General features: G+C 45.1%; 1 long non-coding RNA gene across 1 annotated transcript; it reads left to right on the forward strand.

The window, feature by feature from the left end:
- The first annotated feature begins 2,275 nt into the window (after window positions 1–2,275).
- Window positions 2,276–2,897, forward strand: LOC122493557. The gene is made up of 2 exons (XR_006299923.1): window positions 2,276–2,406; window positions 2,682–2,897. It is a non-coding gene; the product is annotated as an uncharacterized LOC122493557 (long non-coding RNA).
- Window positions 2,898–9,072: the final 6,175 nt, after the last annotated feature.

Raw genomic sequence — 9,072 nt, forward strand, 5'->3', positions numbered from 1 at the left:
TTTCTTTTAATTTGAGCGAGGGAGGGTGTGCCCGCGAGTGGGGTTGGGAGGCGTCGAGGAGGAATCTTAAAGCAGGCTCCACACTCAACTGACCCTCATGGGGGCTCAATCCCGCGATTCTGGGATCGTGACCTGAGCAGAAATCAAGAGTCGGTGGCTCCAACCCACTGAGCCACCCAAGTGCCCCTCAAACTCCAACTGTGATTTAATCTTCCGTAAACAACCCCAAAACTCAGCCCAGTTCAGAAATGGGCAAAAACCGAAAATGCCATTTCTCGAAAGGAAGACGTGCAAATGACCTATGAGCACGTGAAAAGATGCTCAGCGTCACTGATCATCAGGGAAATGCAAATCAAAACCACAGTATATACCGTTTCGTGTCTGTTGGGACGGCTGTTATAAAAAATAACAACAAGTGTCAGTAAAGATGTGGAGAAATTAGAAAACTCGTGCACTGCTAGTGGGAATGCAAATTGGTGCAGCCCCTGTGGAAAACAGTTTGGTAGTTTCTCAAAAAGTAGTGTCGAATTACTATCTGAGCCATCACTTTCCAGGTCTAGGTGTAAACACAAAAGAATGAAAAGCAAGGTCCCCCCAAATTTTTTGTACACCAGTGTTCATTGAATTATTCACAATAGCCGAAAGGTGGGAATAACCCAAATGTCCCCCCAAGAATGAATGGATAAAAAAAATACATGGTTATATACATGACATGGAATATTATTCAGCCTTAAAAAGGAATGAAGTTCTGACCACCTGCTGTAATGTGGACGAACCTTGATGACATTATGCTAAGTGAAATAAACCGGACCCCAAAGGATAAATACTGTATTATCCCACTTACATGAGCTATCTAGAATAGGCGAACTCACAGACAGCATAGAATAGAAATTAGAAGGGCTCAGGGGAGGGAACTATTGTATAATGGACACAGAGTTTCTGGTCGAAGTGCTGAAAAAAGTTCTGGAAATGGGTGACGCCGGTGGGTTAGGAAACACTGTGAATGTGTTTAATGCCACTGGACAATACACTTGAAAAATGGATAAGATGGTAAATTTTATGTACATTTTACCACAATATTTTTTAAATGTTGCAAACTGGCTTTTGTCTTACAAACCTCTCAGTTTATTTTTATTACTGTATGTAACGGTGTTTTTCAATACGAAAAGAACATTAAGATACAGAGAACGTATGTTTTAATACATTCCAGTAAATGTACGGAATAAATGCCTCTTACCAATTGGTATCACTCTGTGTTACCATTATAGAACATCGTCCTGAAATGCTAATTTTTCAATACGCTCCATGATTTCTTCCCATCTGATCCTATTTATTTTTTATTTTATTTTATTATTTTTTTAATGTTTTATTTATTTTTGAGACAGAGAGAGACCGAGCATGAACGGGGGAGGGGCAGAGAGAGAGGGAGACACAGAATCTGAAACAGGCTCCAGGCTCTGAGCTGTCAGCACAGAGTCCGACGCAGGGCTCGAACTCATGGGCCGCGAGATCGTGACCTGGCTGAAGTCGGACTCCCAACCGACTGAGCCACCCAGGCGCCCCCCATCTGATCCTATTTAATCATCAGGTTCAACTTCTGGTGTCCCAACATGGATGTTGACAGACACAAAAAAGTGTCATAAAAATAACAATCACAGCAACGAATGTTTCTCCATGACTCACTAGAGTGCCTGGCACTGGGCTAAGCCATTGATAAGCATCATTAATCCTCAGAGCAGCCCCTTTGGAGAGATACTAGTCATATTCCCATTTTACAGATGAAGGAAACTGAGGTTCAAAGACTTACTGACTTCCCTGAGGTCATACTGCTGGTGAGTGAGGAGGTAGGCTTGGACCCCCGTCTGCCTTATTTTGACCTTTCCCCTCCCCCATTTCAAGAAGGGCTTCTGTTTACATACATGCATATTCATTAGCATGGATTCAGAAAAGGCGATGTTACTTCTGAAACATGCCTTTAGCATCTTATTCGAAAGTTTCTTTTTTAATAACATGACCGCAATCTAATCTTGGGGGGGGGAGCCCCACAATTAAATGCGTTGTCAGACATTAGTTATGAAATCAACAGTCAAAGATGGATGGATTTTAAGGCCCCTGAGAATCCGTTTCGGAACAACAACAAAAAGCTGTGATCTAGAAAGTAGAAAATGAACTCTTGGTTACTGAGAAAAAGGCTTCCACATAGTACTTTCATAATTTAAGAGTTCAAAAAGGTTACATACATCTGACACTTTTTTTTTTTTCCTCGTAGAGGAGCCGGAATCACTTTTTCCTGCTGGTCTGAGGTAAATAGGAAAACCCAGTTGCTCCGAAAGCTTCATTTGTTCTGGTGACCTTGTTAATCAAGCTTCAAGAGTGGGAGGAGTTTGAAATGTACACACTTTGCTGGTGAGTAGAGAAGAGGCTTTTCTTTATTCTGGGGAACTCAAGGCATTTGCCTGGGACCCTCCCTCCCCAGTTGGTATGGACAGGGAAGGGCGCCTTGATGTCTTCGGGTTTGATTCTGTTTTCTTCGGGGTTAACCAGCTCTCTGGGGTCACGGCTCTCTTTCGATGCATAAAGTTCAAACTCCTTATCCAAGTGATATCTCCCCTGTTTGGAGAGTCTCTCTTCCTTTCTGGGTGCTCTTCCCCCATGGATACAGAGGACCTCTTAACTTTCAGGTGCTTTCTGTGTCCTCCGTGAAGCCATGGGTTCCAATCCTGCCACAGGCCATCAGTCTCCAGTCACTTCCTTCGGCCACCCTGCCCACACCCCTGCTCCCGCCCCAAAGGCAGGCAGCAAGAACGAGCCCCGATTCTCCCTTAACCCATTGGAGTTGCTGTCGTCTCTGCTCCCCCACTCCTGTAAAGAAAATAAAGTGCATCTCTCTTGAAGAACTAATGGCTTGTTTTTAAAGGGTAATTACCACAGTGTAAATCATCATGATTCCTTGTTGCCTTGGCTCATAGGAAGCTCAAAGTCAAATGTAATGCTCAAGGATGCCGAGGAGACTATTGTCATGTTTCAGGAAACAGCATCTTCCTTCCTCCTTGAAAAGTCATTCTGAACTTGCTGTGGGAGAAGGGTGTTGTTGGAAAAGGCATCTTTAGATATTTTCATTTAATTTTATATCTGGAAAATGAAACACTAATCGTTCTGATAATACAGACTATGGAAAATAAAGCAGAATAAAATCTTCTTGCTTGGCGATGATATGCAGATAACACAAGGGTCACTTCCCGCCCTTGAGAAAACTGAACTGGGAGACAGTTGGAAGGAGTTATTTTGGAGTTATTTTGACTTGCTGATTAACTGTAGGGTTGTATATATGTTTTTACTATAACCACCTAAAATACTTTTTTGGAAGTTGTGGGGGGGGGGAGTTATTAATAAATACCACAAACACCCCAACCATATCAACATCCTTGGTTTAGGGAAAGGGACTTTCTTTTAGGGGTGGGATGTCATAGAAAGATCAAGAATTGCCCTCAATGGCAGTTACCACATTTCATGATCATGAAGTCATGTGATGGTTTGATCTGCTTTATACGGGTCTGGACCATAGGAAGTGCTTAGTTAAGTATTTCTTGGATGGATGGATGGATGGATGGATCACTCAGTGAGTGTATTTCCAGACATCTGAGTTTTACTAAAGTCATATATGCAGACTGCCAAGAGAATAAAGTAAATTTTAACTGGGCCTATTAGTATGAGGTAAGATTTGGGGTTATCGTGAAAGGTTTTATATTTTTATTTTGTCAGTATTATTTTTAGAATTTAAAATTCTACCTTTAAAGGGTAAAGGGGCAAAGAGAAATGATGTTTGCAAATGTTCAGAAAAGAGAATATGCACGTGAAGCAAATGTGGCACAATGTTAAAAAACGGTGAATTGGGAGGGGGTGGGTATACGGGAGCTCTAACAACCGACCTGTGAATTTACAAATTATTTCGAGATAACCAGGTTTTTTCAAAGAAATGAAATCCATAGCCCCGATGTCAAGAGTTGAGTTTGTAAGTCACTTATTTTCTCCCGTGTAGCAGCCTTTAAACAGGAAGGCATAATTCCTTCCCTGCTTTGTGCCTCCCTAGGAGCGGCTTTGATGTCTGTCGGAACCGGGGGCCCATAAAAGGCCCCTGGGACGGGCCGGCTGCGAGAGCTTTCCCTCTGCCATAATCACAGACCTTCAACTGACGTCCTTATTTCTCAGTTCCTATCTCTCTCCTGTTTCATTTCCAGGAACCAACGGTTGTAGAAAAAAAAAAGATAGTGGCCCTAGATAATAGTGGGTCCTTTTATTGTAACTGTTTTGTTCAATAAAATGGACTAGTCGTGTGCACTTGAGGATTTCAAGGGTCTGTGCGGAGAGAGTGGCTGGGGATTGGACTTCACTGTATTGTCACTCACCTAGCTCTGTTACTCAGGGTTCAGCTCACTTCAGAACCACAATTATCTGAAGCTCTCAGTTGCTGTCCTGAATGGAGGTGGGAATTCGGCCACACTGTTTTGTAACATAGCTGTGTTCGTTGTGGCTATAATATAATCACTTTGTGATTCATAATTAATCTAATCGGTGAGTACATATTGCTTTACAGAGGCTGTGGCCCTTTTCAACTGTGCATTAAAACTCAATGCTCGTGCCCTATGGGCGAGGGGTACAGATCAGAGTGGGTGAAGCTCTCAGTTTCAAGATTTAATTGGTATTTGGGTTTAAGCCCATCACTTTCATTTTTTAATTAAGTCACACACACACACACACACACACACACACTGCCTGAATTATTTGAAAAAAACAGTGTCTCTAGTCCTAGGAAAACAAAAACAAGCTCGCAGATCCACCGAAAGGAGTGGATCTGTAGTGTAACATACGGAGGAAATAAACAAACATTGAAGGAGGGTCTGCTCCACGCCTGGCCTGGGCTGGGCCCTGGGTACGAGACCCACCTGAGCTGGTGGCTGTGTGCAAGCACAGAGGATCACAGGGAAACTGGTTGACCCAAGTATCATCTCATTAAATCCTAACTGTAATTCGACGTAGGGGTTAGACCCCACAGCCATCTATGACGAGGGTGAGGCTCCCGGAGAAGCAGGTACGGGGCCGAATCTATGGGCTGTGAGAGCGCTGTGACCCGTGCAGTCACCCAAGCCCCCCACACCGAAGGGCCCCGTGCTTGGTTTAATGCTCTGCCTGTTGCCATCTTGAAATTCTTCATAACTGGGGACAAGGGGCTTTGCATCTTCCTTTTGCGCTGGGCCCCCAAATTATGTGGCCAGTCCTGATGCAGCACCTGGCCTGAGGTCCCTCAGCTAACAAGAGGCAGACCTAATGTGCAGGATGGTTCTTAAACCCTCAGAGTTCACTGCATTTCAAGCACTTTGGGAAACTAATTTAAATACTGGATCGACAGGCCCAGCTCCTGGGCCGTGGAACACCAGGCCGGAAACACTTCGAATTCTCTTTTAGTGGCATCAAGCTGAAGCCAACATGAGTCTAAAAAGTCCCGGGCCTTGTGATGTCACACATGCAGCGTTGAGCCATCCCCTTGGAATGTTCATTTTCCAACGGCAGGGCAGGCCCGTGACACCCAGACCTTCAGATGTGTGAGCTGTCGTGACTAACACCAGAGTCACTCAGCCACTGATGTTGACTCAGCCCGCAGAGCTGGGCCCATGGTGGGGCCACTGCTGGGAATGGCCAAGGAGGGCCGGGGCCTGGGGATGGCCAGCCTTCTTGAATTTCTGCACACTAGGGAAAGGAGCTCCAGCATCAAAGGAAATTATTCAGCTCCAACTAGGGCTGGTTTTAGGGTCTAAAGCTCTCGATATAGCCGCAGTTCAATCACCCCTCAAAATGCTCTGAATGATGGAACTGGCTTAAGTGAGAGTCTGTCGGCCCCCCGGGAAACTCTGTACTTAAAAAAAAATCATTTCGGGGGAGGCTGGGTGGCTCAGTCCCTTAAGCATCCGTCTTCAGCTCAGGTCGTGATGTCCCGGTTCGTGGGTTCGAGGCCCGTTTTGGCCTCTGTGCTGACAGCTCAGAGCCTGGAGCCTGCTTCGGATTCTGTGTCTCCCTCTCTCTCTCTCTGCCCCTCCTTCGCTCGTGCTGTCTCTCTCTGTCTCTCTCTGTCCCAAAAATAAACATTAAAAAAATTTTTTTTAATCATTCCTCCATTCTTTCCCCTGAAAATCTACAAATAAAGGCCATGTTCATCAGGTCAGCTGCTCAGGGGAGCCCAGGCTTGCTCATAGCCACCGCTCATGGCAAACTCACTAATTCCAGAAGAGCATCATTATTGCACACAGCCAGGAGGGCCCTAGGGTTTCAGATGGGGACGTTTCAGATGGGGATGTTGCTCTGGCAAAAGTCCTCCCAGCAGACAAGCCGGGGGCTGGGGGGCCCCGGTTGAACCTGCAGGGCTGGGGGCCTCCCGGGCTCTCCTTTGCTCTGCCGGGCGGCCTGCCCAGTGCTCACTGGGATGGACAGACGAGTGTCCCCCGGGCCCATGTCTGTCTGGAGACTTGCCCTCACGTTTAATTTGTGCGAGGGGAGAAATGAGGCAGCGGTCGGCTGGCTGGCTTCTCTCCCCCGCTCCAACTTTTTATTTCAAGGTCATTCACATCTACAAAACAGTTGATTTCATACTACAACGAATACCCACCGCCCACTACCTAGCTGAATCATTTGTTCACATTTTGTTACATTTGTTTGACTCCTTTTCCTCTCTCTATTCATAGACACTTTTTTTTTTCTTGAACCATGTGAGAGTCAAAGACACCCGGATAGTTCATCCCTGAATACTTCACGTGAATACTTCAGCACCTAAGTCCTAAGGAGAAAGATCTTCTACTTTGAAATCCTATCGAAATTAACAACACCTTTAAAAAAAAGTTTTTTTTTAATGCTTATTTATTTTTGAGACAGAGACAGAGCATGAGCAGGGGAGGAGCAGAGAGAGAGGGAGACACAGAATCTGAAGCAGGCTCCAGGCTCGGAGCTGTCAGCACAGAGCCCGACGCGGGGCTTGAACCCACGAACCGTGAGATCATGACCTGAGCCGAAGTCGGACGCTGAACCGACTGAGCCACCCAGGCGCCCCCAAAACACCTTTTTAATACCGGGGCTCTCAGTGTTGTTCAGTGTGTGGTCAGCACCCTGGGGCCAACCCACAGACCTTTTGTATCTGGTCTGCAGCAAGCCTAAGAGCATAATTGAGAGCAGACTCTTAGAAACGTGCATAGCAATTTGACCGGGCGATTTCAGATCTGTTCAGTTGGGGGGGAAAAAAAATCTGAGCTAACATTTTATACTTCTTTAATTTTATTTTTTAAGAAATTCACTTTTGCTATATGTTCTGAAAGCATCGGTCTGAGTCACACTGAAAAACAAAACAAAACAAGACAAAAACCCTGGTTCTTCACCACATAGTTTGAGAGGCCCTAATTCCCAGGGAAATTTTCAATTTTTCCTCAGTTGTCTCAAAATGTCTTTTGTAGGTTTTTTGGTTTGTTTTTTGTTTTTTGTTTTTGTTTTCATGTGTGTGTGTGTGTGTGTGTGTGTGTGTGTGTTTGATCCAGGATCTGGTTGAGGGTTACACTCTCCATCTGGTTGTCGTGAGGTTGTGCAGGCTTTCTGAGCCATGGGGCCATCTTCCTACTCCTCTTTGGACCTGGAGAGTCTGCCCAGATTAAGGCCAGTAACTTCAATATCTGGGGGCCTGGTTCAGGGACAGTCTGAGCTCTCTGGGGCCTGGAGAAATCACTATGCATAAAGCTGTAGACATGTAAGGCCAATAATCTGACAAATCTGTGTTTTGATGACAGGAAAAAATTATTTACCATATCTGCGGCATTTGGGCAGAGTTATACTGAGTCACCTGTGTTTGTGGTAAATATCAGCCTAACAAGAAATTTGTGATGTTCTGACGTCATAGATGATAATCAGGAAAATCATAACAACGTGGTTATGCAGCACTCAGGGTTTGGCTAAACACCATTGAAAATTGTCAGGTTTGGCGCAAGGTAGATCTCAGCCAGTAAGTGGTATACCTCGTGTGGATTTAGGGAGTCCTCAGCTAGGAAGTAACATGCATTTATCTAAATTTATTCCCACTGAGTGCTGATGCACAGGGGCATTCGTACCCCAATGTTTACAGCAGCACTTGCAACAACAGCCAAATTATGGAAAGAGCCTAAAGGTCCATCAACTGATGAATGGATAAAGAAATTGTGGTTTATATGGAATACTACTTGGCAATGAGAAAGAATGAAATCTGGCCATTTGCAGCAATGTGGACGGAACTGGAGAGTGTTATGCTAAATGAAATAAGTCATACAGAGAAAGACATGTTTTCATTCTTATGCGGATCCTGAGAAACTTAACAGAAGACCATGGGGGAGGGGAAGGGGGGAAAAAAAGTTAGAGAGGGGAGGAGGCAAACCATAAGAGACTCTTAAAAACTGAGTATAAACTGAGGATTGATGGGGGGTGGGAGGGAGGGGAGGGTGGGTGATGGGCATTGAGGAGGGCACCTGTTGGGATGAGCACTGGGTGTTGTATGGAAACCAATTTGACAATAAATTTCGCATTAAAAAACAAATAAATAAATAAATTTTATTCCCACTGAGGCGCCTGGTGGCTCATTCGGTTAAGCATCTGACTTCAGCTCAGGTGGTGATCTCGCGGTTCGTGGGTTCGAGCCCCACGTCGGGCTCTGCGCTGACAGCTCAGAGCCTGGAGCCTGCTTCGGATTCTGTGTCCCTTCTTTCTCTGTTCCTCTCCTGCTCTCTCTCTCTCTCTCTCTCAAAAATAAACAAAGATTGAAAATAACTAAATAAATTTATTCCCAATGAAGAGGAATGTTTGATGTGATTGACATAAGGCAGGATACAAGTAACTACTATTTATTACTGCATGTGTAAAGTATTCACAGGGTGCCTGGTGCCTAGTAGGCACTTAACAGCAGATGCCACGGGGTCCCCACCACAGGCCGGCTTCCTGGCCGCAGTTGGAGCAGTTAGAAGGACTCCGTGCTGCTTTGATGCTCTGCGGCTGCCATCTTGAAATTGCTAATAA

Source organism: Prionailurus bengalensis, chromosome D2 (genome assembly GCF_016509475.1).
Source record: "Prionailurus bengalensis isolate Pbe53 chromosome D2, Fcat_Pben_1.1_paternal_pri, whole genome shotgun sequence".
Taxonomy (NCBI): Eukaryota; Metazoa; Chordata; class Mammalia; order Carnivora; family Felidae; genus Prionailurus; species Prionailurus bengalensis.